Source organism: Saimiri boliviensis, chromosome 3, assembly GCF_048565385.1.
Source record: "Saimiri boliviensis isolate mSaiBol1 chromosome 3, mSaiBol1.pri, whole genome shotgun sequence".
NCBI classification, from domain to species: domain Eukaryota; kingdom Metazoa; phylum Chordata; class Mammalia; order Primates; family Cebidae; genus Saimiri; species Saimiri boliviensis.
This window is the reverse complement of record NC_133451.1, coordinates 49197288-49216523: the sequence shown is the minus strand read 5'-3', so window position 1 is coordinate 49216523 and position 19236 is coordinate 49197288. Positions and strand designations below refer to the sequence as shown.

At 43.8% G+C, this 19236-nt stretch overlaps 1 protein-coding gene across 1 annotated transcript in view; it reads left to right on the top strand.

Annotated features, from left to right (window-relative positions):
• The window catches only part of LNX1 (ligand of numb-protein X 1), a 190468-nt gene that overhangs the window by 44397 nt on the left and 126835 nt on the right, over window positions 1-19236 (top strand). Inside the window, exon 2 of the mRNA XM_003933620.4 lies at window positions 17568-17695. The gene's annotated coding sequence lies outside the window, so the exon portion shown is untranslated. The remainder of the gene's footprint in view (window positions 1-17567; window positions 17696-19236) is intronic.

Below are 19236 nucleotides of genomic sequence, written 5' to 3'. Positions count from 1 at the left end.
CTTTTCCATTTGTTTGTGTCATCTCTGACTTCTTGAAGCAATGTTTTGTAATTCTCACTGTAGAGATTTTTTTCCCTCCCTGGCTGCTATATTCTTAAGTATTTTATATTTTCATGGCTATTGTGAATGGAATTGCATTCTCAATTTGGCTCTCAGCTTGGATGTCATTGGCGCATAGAAATGCTACTGATTTTTGTACATTGATTTTGTATCCCAAAACTTTGCTAAGTTGTTTATCAGATCAATGAGCTTTTAGGCAAAGACTACGGAGGTTTCTAGGTGTAGAATCAGGTCACCTGCAAACAGGGATAGTTTGACTTCCTCTCTTCCTATTTGGATGTCTTTTCTTTCTTTCTCTTGCCTGACTGCTGTAGCCAGGATTGCCAGTACTGCTTTGAACAGGAGTGGTGAGAGAAGGCATCCTTGTCTTGTGCCGGTTTTCAAAAGGAATGCTTCCAGCTTATACACATTCAGCACGATGTTGACTACGGGATTGTAATAGGTGGCTTTTATTATTTTGAAGTGTGTTCCTTCAATGCCCAGTTCGTTGAGGGTTTTTAACATGAAGGGGTGTTGAATTTTACCAGAAGCCTATTCTGCACCTATTGAGATAATCAAGTGGTTTTTGTCTATAGTTCTGTTTATGTGATGAATCACATTTATTGATTTGTGTCTGTTGAAGCAATCTTGCATTCCCAGGGATGAAGCCTGCTTGATCATGGTGATAAGCTTTTAGATCTGCTGCTGGATTTCATTTGCCAGTATTTTATTGAGGATTTTTGCATCGATGTTCATCAAAGATACTGGCCTGAAGTGTTCTGCTTTTGTTGCATCTCTGCCAGGTTTTGATACCAGGATGACACCAAATAGTGTGACTTAGGGAGTCCCGCCTCTCTATTTTTTTGGAATAGTTTGAGTAGGAATGGTACCAGCTCTTCTTTATACATCCAGTAGAATTTGGCTGAGAATCTGTCTTCTTCTGTTTACTTTGTTTTTGTTTTGTTTTGTTTTTCTGGTTGGTAGGCTTTTTGTTACTGATTCAATTTCAGAACTCATTATTGGTCTGCTCAGGGATTCAATTCTTCATGGTTCCATTTTGGGAGGTCATATATTTCCAAGAATTGAGCCATTTCCTCTCGGTTTCCCAGCTTCTGTGCATATAGGTGTTCATAGTCATTTCTGAGGGTTGTTTTTTATTTATTTATTTATTTATTTCTGTGGGGTCAGTGATAATGTCCTTTGGTTCAGCTCTGATTTTGGTTATTTCTTGTCTTCTGTTAGCTTTGGGGTGGTTTGCTCTTGTTTCTCTAGTTCCTCTACTTGTGATGAAGACAAGGAATGATAAGAATCGGCAAGAGTTTAATGATCCCTTAAAAAAATAAAAATAGAACTATCATATGACCCAGCAATCCTTCTTCTGGGAAAGAAAATCACCAGCTGATATCTGGTGCTTGCTGCATTTCCATGTTGTTTATTGCAGCACGATTCATAGTAGCCAAACTATGAAAACAACCAAGTGTCCGTTGACAGAAGATGAATAAAGAGATTATGGTTTATATGTACAGTGGAATATTACTCACTTGTTGTAAAGTAGATCCTGTCATTTAACATGGATGAACCTAGAGGGCATTGTGGTAGGTGAAATAAGTCAGACGAAAATATACTGCATGATCTCATTTGTATGTGGAATTTAAAAAAATACATGAATATAGAGAAACAGAGTAGAATGATGGTTACCAGATGTGGAGTGAGAGAATGGGGTTTTGAAGGTCAAAGGATACAAAGTTGTAGTTATGTAGCATGAATAAGTCTAGAGATCTAATGTACGGTATGCATATAGTTATGAATATTGTATAGTTATGAATATTGCATTATATACTGGAAATTTGCTGGAAACATATTTAGGTACTTTACCTCCCCCACCCCCACCACATACATACACACACAAGGTAGTTAGTTACTATGTCAGATTATGCATATGTTAATTTGCTTGACTAGTAACCACTTTACTAAAATATACATCAAAATCACATTATACACCTCAAATTTGTACAATGTTTAAAAAGATAATACATTAAAATTTCTTTTTAAGTATTTCAATCGTCTGTTGCAGTAGATTATATTTTCCAAAATGGCTACCACACCACACAATTCCCACCCCACATGCTCTTCAATGTGACCTGGCAAGTCCCCATCCAGAGGTAGAATCTATTTCTCCCTCCCTTTTCATCTGGGTGGGCCTTGCAACTCATTTGACCTCTAGAGTATGGGAGAAGTGATGCTGGCCAGGGCTAGGCATAGCCCTTATCTGAGCTGGCAGCTTCCCCTTCACTATGTTAATGGAGACTCCAAGTCTTGCTGTAGTTTTATAATCCAGGCGTCCTGTAATTCCCTGCTGAGTTTGCAAATTACTTGGGTTGTCGGTAGTGATGTTGTTTCATCACTTGTTTGGATTTTACTTGCCTTGGAATTCTACACGTACATAGCATCGTGTTTGCAGTTTTCTGCTTCTGCAGTCTCTTTTCTTGAAATGTAACCCCCAGGATCAGAGTTGGGGCCTGGTGGGAGGTGACTGGATCATGGGGGCAGATTTCTCATGAATGGTTTAGCACCATCCCCAAGGTGCTGTCCTCCCAATAGTGAGTTCTTGCAAGATGTGGTTGTTTAAAAGGTGTGGCTCCTCCCACCCCACTCTTGCTCCTGCTCTTGCTATGTGATACATGGGTTCCCCTTTGCCTTCTGCCATGATTAGGAGCTTCCTAAGGCCTCACCAGAAGCCAAGCAGAGATGCCCAGCATCATCCTTTACAGCCTGCAGAATCATGCACCAATTAAACCTCTTTTCTTTATTAATTACCCAGTCGCAGATTTTTTTTTTTTTTTTTTGGAGAGAGTCTCGCTCTGTCACCCAGGCTGGATACAGTGGCATGATCTCGGGTCATTGCAACCTCTGTCTCCTGGGTTCAAGCATTCTCCTATCTCCCTAGTAGCTGGGACTATAAGCGCCTGCCACCATACCTAGCTAATTATTGTACTTTTAGTAGAGATGGAGTTTCACTTTGTTGGTCAGGCTGGCCTCGAACTCCTGATCTCAGGTGGTCCACCTGCCTTGGCCTCCCAAAGAGCTGGGATTACAGGCATGAGCCACCATGCCCAGCCACAGATATTTCTTTATACCAATGCAAGAATGGCCTAACACCAGATCCATGATGAACATCAGCTGCGTGTTCACCCTGCTTCTAACCCAGCTCTGCTAATTCACATCACTTTGTACCCCAATACTTTTCTCTTTATTTTCCCAAATTGTATTTTGTTCATTTGTGTGTTCATTTAATGAAGATGTTATTGAATTTCCCCATGACCTAGGAACCATGAGTTCAAAAATGAGTAGGTCCTCAAATGCAGTGAGGAGTCTGCTCCCAAGGAGGGCCTGCGACCACCCTGGAGCCCTCCGTGGCCCTACGGCCCCCACAACCAGGGCTGACTTATTTGCTGCCTTAACACAGTGATACTGTGGTGCTCTGGATCAAATGGCTTTCCTTGATTATTAGAAACTTTGCCAATCTGAGCATTATTTGATTTTAGAATTTTAGACTTGAAAGGGATCTTTTTATGAATGAAGAAACTGAGGCCCAGAAAGATCATAAAATGTCCATGAAACTCATGGTCTCTGTACTTTTGTCCTTACCTTTTCTAGCTTCAAAAGTGGTCTCAGAGCTTCATATCCACTGTCAGTGCTAAGGCGAACTTGAAAACAGAAGAATTTTTTCAAGACTTTCAAATTTCTAGGCTTTCAGGTATATTTGACTTGTTTTTAAGTAGAGTAAAATGATATGCCATGGATGTGCAGCCTTTCTGTTTCCTTCACACTGAGCCCACCCCAGGTAATTAGACTGAAGCCTTGTGAACTAAGACCCAACACTTGTTCTTCATTCCTTTAAACAATATCCTGATCGCCTTTCCTGGACACGGGTCCGGTGGACTCCCTTCCCCGTCTCCTCAGCTACACCATTAGTTTAGTTATCATGTGTAAAGGCCATTAGAGTGCCCTCACAGACACCCCCCACCCCCGCCCCATTACAGGAGCTGTCACTGACAAAGGATGCAAGTGACTGCCCTCTGAAAGCCACCCCTGCATTTGCAGCAAGCCACCTTTCCCGGGCAGCTCCTGGCCAGTGATGGAGTGACTGAACACCGTGAGATCCTAGGACAGGCTTGTTCCTGAGAGCTGGAATTACTCTGACAGCTGATGTTGGCCCAAGTACATTTCCACCTAACCTTTCCTCCTCTCCTTCACTGGTGTCAGGTCCGATGGTGGTCTGACAGCTCTCCAGCTTTTCTCAGCCCCCATCCCATGTTGCTCACACAGGTTTTCTCCTAATCAAGTCCTTGCTTCTTTAATTTGGTCTTGGCATCTGTTGCTTGTGGGACCTAGAATAACCCCACTGGTGGTGTCAAGGTCACAGATTGGATCCGTCCCCTAATCGCTGCAGAGAGTAATTTCATTTTCATTACCTTGGGTTGGCGCAAAGACAGACCCTAGTTTCTGGTTCTCACTCTGTCCCCGTTTCCATCATACCAGTAGAACTGTAAGGCTATCTGATGAGGAGCTAATTTGCTATTTCCTGAAATTTTGTGGGATCATTTCCAGGGGCGACAATGGTGCTGAGCAGAGAAGTCAGCCACGTGAGCAGGGGTGAGGAGGGTTGGTGGTATACAGATTCTACAGAATGGGGGGGGGGTTGCGGAAGAGGGGATCCAGGGCAGGGAGAAACAGCGGCAACCAGTTTGTAAAGTTTGGCTTTGAGTTTGGCTTCACACAGACCGGTGGTAACCCCTGGCATGTGCTTCCTTACTCCTTTATCCTGGAGAAGATGCTATCTTGAGATGAACTGAAAGTAGAACAGGAGCCTCACAGACCTCCTAGCCTCAAATTCAGACAAGTTGGTGTGTGCAGCTGCCCCTAGGGGGCACAGATGAGGAGGGGACATACCTAGCACAGCTGCTGTCTCCTCTGCCAAACCCCCGCAGCCACATGGCGTTGAGGAGTAAGCATCCCAGGGGACACTGGGCTTGGTGCCACGCTCACGCAGTCGTCACAGCTGCTGCGAGTTGACGGGCGGGTGGCCAGAACACGAACAGTGTTGGTCCAGGTGCAGCCTAAGCACTCAGAAGGACTGGCCACCCCGGTGAGACACTTAGTGAAAGTCACCCAATGTGGGGGTGCGGGCATACCCAGGGCAGAACTTATCAAAGCTGCCTTTCCAAGCCACTTCCTGGGCAGACTCAGCGCGAGTGGGAGAGGGGTGGACCGTGCCACATTAGGGGGACAGCCGCAACTGGAAGGACCAGTCTGGCCACCTGGGCTGATGGCTGGCACTGATATGGCAAAGACTCAAATGACGGTATCACAAACAAGGAACTTAGAGATTCGTGGTCTGCTTAATAACACTTCTCTTAACTCCTAAACCTCCATATTCATAAAACCCAGAGGAATAGATCCGAATACAAAACGCAAACCTCTTCTCAGATATTTTTCTTTCCTTCTTTCCTTCCGTCCTTCATTCCTTCTTCGTTTCTCTTTCTTTCTTTCCTCCTTCCTTCCTTTTCTTTCTTCTTTTCTTTTTCTTTCTTTCCCTCCCTCCCTTCCTTCCTTCCCCCATTCCTTTCTTCCCCCCTTCCTTTTCCCTCCCTCCCTTCTTCCTTCCTTCCCTCCTTCTTTTTTCTTTCTTTCTTTCTTTCTACACGGAGTCTTGCTCTGTCACCCAGGCTGAAGTGCAGTGGCACAATCTCAGCTCAATGCAACCTCCGCCTCCTGGGTTCAAATGATTCTCCTGCCTCAGCCTCCTGAGTAGCTGGGATTACAGGCACGCACAACCACCCCTGGCTGATGTTTGTATTTTTAGTAGAGACGGGGTTTCACCATGTTGCAAGCTAATCTCGAACTTCTGACCTCGTGATCTGCCCACTTCGACCTCCCAAAGTGCTGGGATGACAGGCGTGAGCCACTGTGCCCAGCCTCTTTCTTTCTTTTCTTTCTCTTTCTTTCCTTTTTTCTTTTTCTTCCTTCCTTTTTCCCTTTCTTTCTCTCTTCTTTATTTCCCTTTCTTTTCTTTCTTCTTTCTTTCCTTCTTTTTTCTTTCTTTTTCTTCCTTTCTTCCTTTCTTTCTCTTTCTTTTTTCTCCTTCTTTCATTCTTTCTCTCTTTCTTTCTTTTTCTTTCTTTCTTCTTCTTCCTCCTTCTCTTTCTCTTTTTCTTTCTTTGACAGAATCTGCTCTATCACCAGGCTGGAGTGCAGTGGTGTGATCTTGGCTCACTGAAACCTCTGCCTCCCGGGTTCAAGCGATTCTCCTGCTTCAGCTTCCTGAGTAAGGTGGAATTACAGGCGCCTGCCCCCACACCCGGCTAATTTTTGTATTTTTAGTAGAGATGGAGTTTTGCCATGTTAGCCTCAAGTGATCCACCCGCCTTGGCCTCCCAAAGTGCTGGGATTGCAGGCGTGAGCCACGGTGCCTGGCGGTCTCAGACACGATCATATCCCTGCTCCCTCAGGTTTACTTTGGTCCGGTGATTACAGTTAAAGACAACATTTCCGAATCAGGATCAGTTGAGCTATCCAGAGATGGTGGACTCCAGAGGTGGTTCATGATCATAATTCCCCACACTCTCAAAATACCCAGAGGAGAGTAGCAGGGAAAGTATTTATTACTCCGCGATCATCGAAACTTTGGACGGGAAGTTCAGCATCCACACTGACCCTGGGAGGAGACGGCAGCTTGTGGGGCCAGAGTTACCCGCCACGGACACGGACAAGCCCTCCGTCCACCTTAGCTGACACCACACCTGCCGCTCCACCTGGAGGTGGCTGATGGCCACAAGAAATCTAATCTTGTTTGTTCCAGGCAACTCATCACACATTAGTGACAAGTGTCCATGAGGAATTCACCTCTAAAAAGAGAGGTCGGCCGGGCGCAGTGGCTCACGCCTGTAATCCTAGCATTTAGGGAGGCTGAGGTGGGTGGATCACGAGGTCAGGGGTTCAAGACCAGCCTGACCAACATGGTAAAACCCTGACTCTACGAAAAATACAAAAATTAGCCAGAAGTGGTGGTACATGCCTGTCATGCCAGGTATTCAGGAGGCTGAGACAGGAGAATCGCTTAAACCAAGGAGACGGAGTTGCAGTGAGCTGAGATCCCGCCACTGCACTCCAGCCTGGGCAACAAAGTATGACTCTTTCTCACAAAAAAAAGAGTCACCCATCCAGCTTAACGTCCAAGTTAAAAAGACATGTCTTTCATATGCTCTTGATTTGAGAAAAACCAGATGAACTTCCCTTCACTGAGACCCTGCTGTTGGAATCCAGCCAAGAGTCCTTCTCCCCAGTAATAGTGAGTGGTTTTCATGATACTTTCTTTCTTGTGTTCTTTAATTTAGGGGAACTAAAGGGATGAGCTCCTTGGCCGTAATCCGTGTTTTTGAGGGCCTGCCCTTTCTTGGAGTTCATGGGAAGAAAAACACTCCCACCTAGAAAACTGGCTTCCCCTGCACTTCTTAATGTCTTCTTGCTTCTGCCTGTCCTAGTCTATTCTCTACCGGGACATTTTTTGTGTGCATGTGTCCTAGAGTCACTTTATGTTACTAGTTATTATGACTTTTCACCTTCTTTGGGGAAAAGTTTGAAGAATTTGGACTCCTAGATGATACGGTACTCTATTAGCAAAAAAGCAGCAAGTGTGTGAGGGTTGATGTGAGGAAAATAGTCATTTCTCCACTGAGTACTGAATATATAAAAACAACTAACAGGGATTTAAATAATAGAACACTTTGAAAGCTTTTTTAAAAAATTTAAATAATAGAACACTTTGAAAGCATTTTTTAAAAGGTTACTGAGCTGCCAACTCTACCTTAAAAGAGTTTTAAATTCATCTAAATATCTACAGATGTTATTGTCACCGGCAGAGCACAGATCTTTTTCGAGTTCTTCCCAAGATGCCAGCCAGCCCTGACTGTGGGCATGAAACTGAGACCATATCTGAAATATACATAGTCTTTCTACCCACTCAGAGCAGCTGCCTCTACATTTGTGCAAATTCTAAAGCTATAAGAGGTTTGGGTTTTCTCGGGTGACATACATAGAATCTGAAAGCGTGCTTCAGTCTCGGATCCCCTGAGCCTCCTTCTCTGCCTGGCCCTTCGTGGCTAACAGCCAAGACAAGGCTGTGGGGGGCATGGGAAGACCATGGGCTCGATGGTCAAGTGGCACCGTTACAGGAAAGGGATCCTGATCCAGACCCCAAGAGAGGGTTCTTGGATCTCGTGCAAGAAAGAATTCAGGGTGAGTCCACAGAGTAAAGTGAAAGCAAGTTTATTAAGAAAATAGAAGAACGAAAGAATGGCTACTCCATAGACAGGGCAGCCCCAAGGACTGCTGGCTGCCCATTTATGGTTATTTCTTGATTATATGCTAAATAAGTGTTGGATGATTCAGGCCTCCCTTTTCTAGACCAGATAGGGTAACTTCCTGATGTCGCCATGGCATTTATAAACCAATATGGTGCTAATGGGAGTGTAGCAGTGAGGACGACCAGAGGTCACTCTCATTGCCATCTTGGTTTTGGTCAGTTTTCGCCGGCTTCTGACAGCAATCTGTTTTAGCAGCAAAGTCTTTATGACCTGTGTCTTGTGGCCAACCTCCTATCTCATCCTGTGACTTAGAATGCCATAACTGTCTGGGAATGCAGCCCAATAGGGCTCAGCCTGATTTTACCAGCCCCCTATTCAAGATGGAATTGCCCTGGTTCATGCGCCTCTCAAATGTTAGCTCTGCAAACTCTGGCAAGTTCTTTATAATAACTTGGAGCCATAAAACTGGAAGAAACAAGCTGGCCTGATGTCTCATGTAACCACATCTGTAACACTCCTCTGTTAAGTAATTTCTACCTTGCAGTTTAATTGTTTGTCCTTAACTCTGGGGACATTGATTCTAAGTTCCTCAAATACAGAGATTCTTTCCATCTTTGTCATATTGAAGATACTAAATAAGTCTGCTGAATAAATGAGTGAATGAATTCATGTCTTCATGATTGTGAATTATTGTGAAGATTAAATATGATAAAGTTACCTCCCTTCCCAAAGTGTACAGGCTTTGATTCTCAATAAAATGAAGAAATGACTCAAGATTTAATTTAACAATGTATAATCTCTCCCTTCCTCCATTCCTTGCCTTGGCTTACATTCGTCTTTAGTTCTCTTAATATTATTTTTCAAAGGCCTCCTATGTTTATTCCAGGCACCAGGCTAAGTCCTGAGATTATATGGAAAGTCACATTCCTTTCCTTGCTGTCTAGAGAGGAAACAGCCTTTAAAAATTACAGTCAGGGCCAGGCACAGCGGCCCACACCTATAGTCTTACCATTTTGGGAGGCCAAGGTGGGAGGATTGCTTGGGCCTGGAAGTTCAAGACCAGCCTGGGCAACATGGCAAGACCCTATCTCTACAAAAAGTAGCTGGGCATGGTGGTCCATGCTTGTAGTCCCAGGTACTTGGGAGGCTGAGGTGGAGAATCCCTTAATCACAAGAAGGTCAAGGCTGCAGTAAGCCGTGATTGTGCCACTGCACTCCAACCTGGGCAACATAGCAAGAGCCTGTCTCCAAAAAAAAAAAAAAAAAAAAAAAAAAAATTATAGTCAGTCAAATAACTGCTGAAGTAGAGTATGTCAAGAGTGCAGAACAGGCATCAATCTCTGCTTGGGGAAGTCAGGTAGGTTCTGTAAAGGAGATAGCATCTGAGCTGAGCCCTGCAGATGGAGGAATTCCTCAGGCTAAAGGAGGAATAATCCTGCCTGGGACTGAGTCTCATCTCTGCCCATAACCAATCAGGCATGCTGGACAAGTTATTTTACCATGCAGAGACTCAGTCTCTTCACTTGCTTGTAGTTAGCTCATGGGATTTTTTTTTTTTTTTTTTTTTTTTTTGCCATGATTCAGAACATGGGCAAAGAGCATAACATCAATCCAGGCAATGGTTCAGCACATGTTGGGATGGTGCAAAAATGGTACAACAACTGTTAGAAATAACTGTACACATGTCCAGCCTGGTCTTTACGGGAACCACAGACACTCAGGTTTGGGGAGTATCCAAGGAGGATCTCTTTTTCTCACCTAGGTTCAGGATAATTTGAGACAATTTAAAAAGAATAATTATGGGCCGGGCGCGGTGGCTCAAGCCTGTAATCCCAGCACTTTGGGAGGCTGAGGCGGGTGGATCACGAGGTCGAGAGATCGAGACCATCCTGGTCAACATGGTGAAACCCCGTCTCTACTAAAAATACAAAAAATTAGCTGGGCATGGTGGCGCGTGCCTGTAATCCCAGCTACTCAGGAGGCTGAGGCAGGAGAATTGCCTGAACCCAGGAGGCGGAGGTTGCGGTGAGCCGAGATCGTGCCATTGCACTCCAGCCTGGGTAACAAGAGCGGAACTCCGTCTCAAAAAAAAAAAAAAAAAAAAAAAAAAAAGAATAATTATGGATGCCAAAATATCACCTTTGAAATGGCAATGGCTAAACTGGAGAACAAGGTTAGAACAAGGGAAACAGAGCTAGAAGGCACTCAGACTGGGCAGATGTGGGCATGGCAGCCTCCTAGGCAGAAGCCTGCCCTGGAGAGTCTCAGAGTGTGGAGCCACAGAGCAAGGCTCTGGCTCACTTTCAAGACAGAAAAGGGAGGTGCAAATTCAAGTTTGCCCTGCTGTTCATTTCCATTTTCCCAGTCAAGGACTCCCAGGAGGCAGAGCGAATGAAGGGTAGAACATGGCCAGTATGTGCTTAGAAAACCAGTTCCCCTGTGAAAACGGGGGCGAAGGGAGTGTAACGCTCTAACATGGTGTTACCGGCAGGAGGTGGCATTCTGTACTTGGAAAGGATCAGAGATAAAGTTTGAAGGCAGGTAGAGGCCAGATCATAAAGAGCCTCACAGGCCAGACCAGGCAAAGGAGCTGAGGGTGAATGAGTCCTGAAAGGACAGGAAGAGGGACTGATGTGGAAGATCAATCGACAGATTGCCAAGGAGAGTAACAAGTACAGCCGGCGCTGCAAAGCATTCACAGGTGGTGGCACTCATCTCCAGGCTGTGGAAAAGAAGCCTGGCAACATGGTTTTGCCAAGTTCTTAGGAAGCTGAAGATGCTGGCAAGGAAGTAGGGTCTGGGCTAGATGGACCTGAAGTGAAGCCGATAAGGAACAGACATTCCCGGGCAGCCTCCCGGAGTCCAGGAACCAGACAGTACAGTCCATTCAGAAACAAAGGTAAAATTTGAAGAAGGAAATGAAAAATCTGAATGGAGAAGAAAATGTAGTAGAGAATTGAATTCTCATATTTCTTTTGAAGTGGGAGATTTGGGGGTGATAACAAGATCCAAGGGGTGGCCCTGAGAATGGGTGACTCAATAGGAGTAGAGGGGAATGTCACTGTCATTATAATAAAGGGAAGTCAGGGATGCTGGAGGGGTCAGCTACAAGAATGTGGAAGCCTTAAGATGAAGTCAAACTTAACAAGGAGAGAGACATTTTAAATCTGGTATACGGACATGGGAGAATTAAAGTGGCCATGTATGAAGGATTCAAGAAAGAAAGACATGGAGACCGTCAAAATAGCAACAGCCGCCACCAAAAAATTGCTTGAGAATAACCCACCCTGTGTATGCAAGAATGGAGATCATAGAAACATAAAAATATGTATACTTGTCATAAGACGAAGGTCTTGTGACCATTATAAAGACAATAACAATGAAGTCCTTCTTTTCCTTACTAAAGAAGAATGTGCTGGCCACAGATCTGTGTGGTAAACTTTCACAAAATGTGCACCATCTTCAATACCTGATTTAATGCTAACTTCCCTGAGATACTCTCTCTCTCCCCAAAAGCACACAAACCAGAGAAGTGTTTCCTCCGAAACTGTCGATCCACAGGTTGGTTACCCTAGAACAGGCCTCCCCAAACTACGGCCCACGGGGCCGCATGCGGCCCCCTGAGGCCATTTATCCTACCCCCCGCCGCACTTCAGGAAGGGGCACCTCTTTCATTGGTGGTCAGTGAGAGGAGCACAGTATGTGGCGGCCCTCCAACGGTCTGAGGGACAGTGAACTGGCCCCCTGTGTAAAAAGTTTGGGGACGCCTGCCCTAGAAGCTCATCTGCAAACCAGGCAACATACAGGTTGTGAGTCTGGGAGAGAAATGGAATCTCTTCCATATACACAGCACCAGATGGCATCTATCACATCAGCTGAGGTTTGTGATTATTACTATTATTTCTCATAATTGCCCTTCTGGGATCTGCTCATCTGCATTATGCTAAGCACATATAATTAGCCAATAAAAGATGTGGAGCTGGGCCAGTTTAAAAAAATAATTATGGCCAATATGATGCAATGTAACATAATAAGCAAGTCCAAATCATAATGTTAAACACCTTCAGAAGATAGCCAAAGAGGCTTTTTCTAGAGATGACTTTCACTAAAGTCAAATGGACTATGTCCATTTCAGTTGTGGCATTCAGTCATCTTAGACAAGTCTAGAAATATATTGTGGGAAAAACAGGAAGCAAAACAGGGGCAACATAATTCCGCTGAATCCCAAGGCACAGTCTTCACCATAGGTTCATTGCCAGGAGGGGTCCTTGAGAACGCCAGCCTTCATTGTGGGGATCTACAAGGAAAGAGCTTTGAAGACAGACCTCCTTCCCGCTTATTTCCCTGTCAAAATATATAAAGGAATTCAAACTAATCAAAAAGCCAAAGTGAGCTGGCTAGTTAACTAAGACAGGCCCAACTTTGAGTTCAGAGCACTTTCTAATGCTTTCCATGTGCCTATCCAAAGAATAAAGTTTCCAGGATATGTTGACTGCAAGGAAGGCTTGCTCCTAAAGAGAAGGATCATATGGTTGCCGAAATAGCATATCCTGGAAGTTTAGCTCAACACTGAAAGCTATGGTCATGTGTAAGAAATTACTCCATGCCTAAGATGATGAGTTTCTTTTTCTTAAGCTGTTTAATCATCATGAGAAAAGTAGTCAACAGGCATGTGAGGACATGAGGCAGTCAGCCCTTGAGGTTTCCGAAGCTCTTTACAATCTCACCCATCCAAATTTAGAAACCAGTGGTTCCTCTTCGCCCTAGCAAGGTGGATATTTCATTGTCCTATATTCCTCCTCTCCCCCACCACACACATGTTCCTCCCCAACAGACATCTGCTATGATCATTCCTGTTTCACCCATGAGGCTGCCCTCTCTGAAATGGTCTGTGCCCTCTCACCATCTCTCCAAATGCTTTAAGACCCAATTCAAGTTCCTTTCTTCACGAAATACTCTCCAATGGTACCAGCCAACACCAAGATTTTCACTTCCTGATCAACCCTTTTCTCTCTCTCACTTACTGTCCAACTAGAGATAGAAAAGGGAACCAGGTGACTTGTACCTGTAATCCTCACACTTTGGGAGGCCAAGGCAGGAGGATCACTTGAGGTCAGTAGTTCAAGACCAGCCTGGGCAACATAGTGAGACCTCATCTCTACAAAAAATTTAAAAACTAGCTGGGCATGGTGGCACATGCCTGTGGTCCCAGGTACTTGAGAGCCTGAAGTAGGAGGATCACTTGAGCCCACGAGGTGGAGGCTGCAGTGAGCTGTGATGGTACCATTGCACTATAGCTTGGATGACAAAGGGAGAAATAAAGAAAGAAAGAGAGAGAGAGAAAGAGAGAAAGAGAGAGGGAGGGAGGGAGGGAAGGAAAGAAAAAAGATAAAAGAAAAGAAAAGGCGTTGATCTCGAGGGTTAATAGCAACTGCTAGTGTGCCTGGAGTAATAGCTTCAAGATTCCAAAGTTCCTTCCGAGCTGAAAAGTACCGTGGCTCTTTAGCAATGACAGTGAAAATGGTATGGGAGGAGGGAATGTAGCCCTATGTGTCCAGGATTTGCCAAGCCTAGTCTAAACTATTCTTCTTAGCAGTGGCTTATAATGAAACTTAATTTTCGAATGTCTCCTATTATCCAAATGTATGCAGTTCCATGTTCTTAACGACCATTCAGATTAAATATCCAGATTTTAAAGTGATAGACTGCAGAAAGATGTCATGGAGAGTTACAACTGGTCATTCTTGAGGGGGTCCCTCAAGCTGGGCTTCCATCTTGGGATTGGTCTGATAAGCTATCAAAAGATGATTTCAAGTATGCACCCGGGGTGTTGGATTTCCTAGTATGTTTTCTCATAAATATATATATGGATTTAAATATATATATGGATTTACATATATATGTATATATTATGTATATGTATTTAAATATTATATACTATATATGTATATTATATATAGTATATATGTATTTAAATATTATATACTATATATGTATATTATAGTATATAATACATACTATATATTATTTATATATGTATATACTATATATGTATTTATATACTATATATGTATATTATATAGTATATAATTTAATTTGTATAATATATGGTATATATTATATACTACATATAACATACATATATAGTATATATTATATACTATATATAATATACATATAGTATATAAATACCTATATAGTATATATTATATACTATATATAATATACATATAGTATATAATTAAATACATATATAGTATATATATTTAAATATATATAATATACATATATAGTGTATATATAGTTTATAATACATATATAGTATATATTTAAAGCATAATATATTACTATATATTTAAATATTATATACTAGATATAACATATATAGTATATATAGTATTAAATACATATATAGTATATATTTAAATATATAAAGTATATAATGTATATACAATATCTACATTTACATATATGTACTCTATATATAGAGTATGTATACACACGTGCAATGTATAGACTAGATTACTAATAATTTGCAAATACAGACATCCTTTATCAGAAACTACACTCCCCAGGGCTACTTCTGCAAGTTTCTACTTCTCCTTCTGAAAAATGGATAAGAAGGAGCATGTGTCCAAGAAGTGTCCCGACGAGCATGAAATCAGAATCTTCCCTCCTTTCTTTCCAGTGCTGAAAAGGTGGCCCCTGGTTAAAAACCGCTCCGCCACTGACTGGAGGAGCTTGTCCTCAGGCAGCTTCTCAGTCTCACTAGGTCTTGGTTTTCCCAACTGTAGAACGCAAATAGCAATGATACCTGACATGAGGTTGTTGTGTAAAGTGCTTTGTACAGTAAATAGCACCTGGTAAACACAATGTTTGGTTTTCATGATTATTTTCATTTTCTTTCTAGTAGTTTAGAAATACCATTTCCATGATAATGTAACAGCCCTAATGGCCAAAAAAAAAAAAGCCCATATTAATTTTTTTAAAACCCATGACTATTATTCAGAAACCAGGAGTTCCAAGAAACACCTCACCTGAGATCTTCTTGGTACAAGCCTTTTCACCTGAGAAGACTAACTGTGTAAAAGACCCTTTTTTCTCTCTTTTTATACACTATCCCTGGGAGTTAGCTTCACTCCTGGATTAACTCTTATTCTCTATTTTCTTTTTTACACCACTTCATCAGATCATATATGCAAATGACTGTGTGTGTGTGAACATGGCAAGTGAAAGCTCACAGGCTCCAGGCTGCTCAGGGAAGCTTTCTGCGAATTCGCCTCCCCTGCACCCCTTCCCCTGCCCGCCCAAGGACCGGAGCCGAAGCCTGGGATTGCCTCCCAAGTGGGATCCTGCCCTTCGCCAAATGCGAGACTGCTGGAGGCGTGGCCTTCTAGATGATTCGTCAGGTCGCCGGGCTCGCCCTCCCCTCCCCCTTGCCCTGGGGACACCCCGTCCGAGTAAAGGGGAGGCCTTTGTGTGAGTGATGTTTCTCAACGATCAAACTAGTGGCGTTGAAACATTTTCCTGAAACACCTGGGTGTAAAAGGTTTTGTTACCTCCTGTTTTTCTTTTAAATAACAAAGGAGTAGCCACACCTACCTTAGTTTCTATTGAATAAAAACGTGAATACCGGTTTGTTTTTGTTTTTAACCTTCAACTCTGAAAACGCACAAAGTTCCCAGGTGGGAAGAGGTAGCTTAGAGCTGTCCGCGGCCGCTCGGGGACGGGAGCCGGCTCCCCTGACGCCAAGCGCCAGAGCCTGCCCCGACCCGCGCCTGCCCCGACCCGCGCCCTCGGCGGCAGTTTCTCCTCCTTTCCCTCCCCCTGGCTTTACGAGCTATCGACTGCCTGCCTGCAGCCAGCAGAGGCCCAGGCCGGGGGAATCCGGACTTTTCTTCCCTCTCCCACGTTTCTTCTTCCTCCACCCTCCCCCGAACGAAACCCCCAAACCTCTAAGTGGTCCAATATTAAAACCGGTGGAACCAAGGCATTCCCAAAATCGGGAGGGGGGAAAGAGGACGACGAGGAAGGCAAAAGGAGGAGGCAAACAGGAATGTCAACATTTATTTTCCTGAAGCGGGGGAAAAGGTTCTCTCTGGGCAGGCAGGCCATCCTCCGGAAGGGAGGAGGAATCCACCGTTTCCTCAGGTAGTACGTTCCAGGGATGCTGGATGCAGGTGGTAAAAATACGCAGCGTTTCAGTGGGATGATGGGAGATGTTTACAGCCCTCCTGGGAAGATGCCAAAGAGTTTAACAGTCCTGGGATACCTCCCAGCTGCCTGCTTTGGTGCTGGATGAGTTTACGCTTCCTTTCCTGATGGAAAAGGTGAAGCAACCAGTGACTTGTCCAGGGTCACACACCACGCTTGGGACAGAAATAACTCTGACGCTTCTTTCCTGGCTCTAACAGCAGACAGCATTGCCCAATGACTGTACCACCATTGCGATCTGAATCATTTAAATTGCTCCTAATTGCAGGCCTGCAGTGCACTGTAACAGCCGTATGACTCTAACTGCCAAGCCGGCCGGCCGAGGTAGGCATGAGTGAAGTTTTGCAAATCTCTGAATATGGAATTAAAATGCTGAGCGGTGGAGGGGGTTAGGACAACCGTGTCTGAAAACCACTTTGAAATTGCTGACAAGTATCCTATTTAAATTTGTTTAAAAGATGAATTGGACACGTCACCTTCAATTTGTCACACTGGAATTAGAGGAACACTTAGTGTTCAAACTGATGCCGTTCAAAAAGGCATCTCAGATATTTCTAAGCAGTCGATGGTCACACTCTTCCTTTTTGTGCCTGCGAAGTTACTGTCTGGTTTTGGTGTTTAAACTTCCCTTTGAACTCCTTTGTGAGTAGATATGGGGAAAGGGGGGGGCCTGGGAAACAACCAGGCATTTGACTTCAGATCTGAACACGGGGCTGGACACGTGCTGTGCTCAGGAAAGAAAGTAAATTCCACCTTGCAAATTGCTCTAACTGATTCATTTGTCTACAAAGAGACGCCTCCTACCTGCTTGCAGGTATTCAGGTAAATGACAGGTGGGCGGGACCTCCTGTTTCAATCCCTAACGTCTCAGCGATGCTTTAGTCGGGGCTTCCGTGATGTCACCCATTTCCTGCTCCGAACTGACCAATGCCGTCCTCCTTCCTCCAGGCACCTGTTCACCGAAGTTGAGGCTGGTCACAGGTTGGGCAGCCCAAGGAGCTGCTCGGTTCACCCATAAGGGATGAGAGCTGCCTGCCCGCTGCTGCTTGGAGAGCCTCAGACAGACGCTTGAAGAGGTGAGTTGATACCCTCCATTTTTCTCTCTTGGCATTTAGACCACTGGCCCCTGAGGGCTCTGATCAAGGAATCTGAATGAAAAAACACAAGCTGAATGGCTTGTTTGTGGTGTTTGTGGTGTTTGCCCTAGAGGGAGAAGCTTTTTTCGAGAGATGCTTTTGACATTCTAGTTGCACAGTAAAGTTCTCCCAGGCCAGATATTTAATTCTTTTTGTTTCTCTGATCGTTAATCCAGCCTCTGCTTGTCCTCGTACTTGATCTGATTAAAACAACAGCAATAACAACCTAGAGAGAAGTAGAGTGAAGGCTTTTTTTTGAAACTTAGCTCGAAGGCACAGACCTGTTCAACCCATTTAATGGGGGCTAGGAGGCCAGTGCAGACTGGATTCAGAGTTCTTGCTTTTGCCTTTCCTCCTCCCCCGTATTTTGCCTTACTTTCTGCATTCATCTCATCAGAGGTGATTTCGATCTAAACCTGTGAGGCATCCCTAGATTTTTTTTTTTTTCTTTCTCCCCGAAAACCTGTTCCTCAGGGCAAATTCTGTTCCTCCGTTCAGTAGCTGTCGGTTCCCGTTTTCCTCTCTTCTCTGAAAAAGTCTACCATTTTCTTTGCTCTTTGTTGAACACCCTTTTAAATACGACTTTGCAGTCTGCACTCAAATTTGTTTACATTCAGACGCGGACTGGCTGCCTGCTGACCTTTGGTTACAGTAAGGATTAATTCCCACATTGCCACAAGAATGTGACCTTGGGTCTGATTTTTAATTTTCTGGACCTCTTTGGCTTTTTCTCTTTTTCTTTTAATAGCAAATATGCCAAAGAAGTTGTCCTGCCAGGACCTGGCTTTTAAAGTAATTTTACCTGTAGGATCCGTTTTTGTTTTCTTAATTCTAATCACACAGCCTGTTCCACTTGTGTTCTTGACTGCCCACTAGTCTACTCTTTCCCCAATACTGTTGTCAGAGAACGGAAACCATTTTTAAGCCCAATTCCCTGGTGGGATGAGCTGGAAAAACTGGAAAAAGAAATAAATCTGTGAGGCACTTCATTCTAGACTTCATTATCAGCTGTTTTTTGAGATTTAAGTTAGCAAATATGTTTACAAGTGAATAATCTGGAATTATGCTCCTGTTCATCCACCTAGAAATACAAAGTGCATGTAAATTCTCCAAAGGTATAAACTGAAACAAGCTGAGATCATTTTTGCCTTAGACAGTTGCTTCTCACCACTGAGAATCTGCCACTTCTTGTTGCCAATTTCTGTCTTACTGTTTGGAGGCTCGTATTGTTCTCCGTTAACTGACCTTTGTCTGTTACTTTCCCAGAGCTTGTGAGTTTGAGGAGTAGGGGTTGGCTACCACTTGTCCCTTGCTAAGGTTCTCACTTGATTCAGAGCTTGGGTCTTCTGGATAAAAAGTGCATCTAAACCTCTCCTCAAGATTGCATTGCCTGTGGTTTACCATGGTTGATTAGCTCTTTTCACACTAGTTAGTATATGATTAAATAAATCATTTCATCACTGTATGTCAGTCTGAGTATT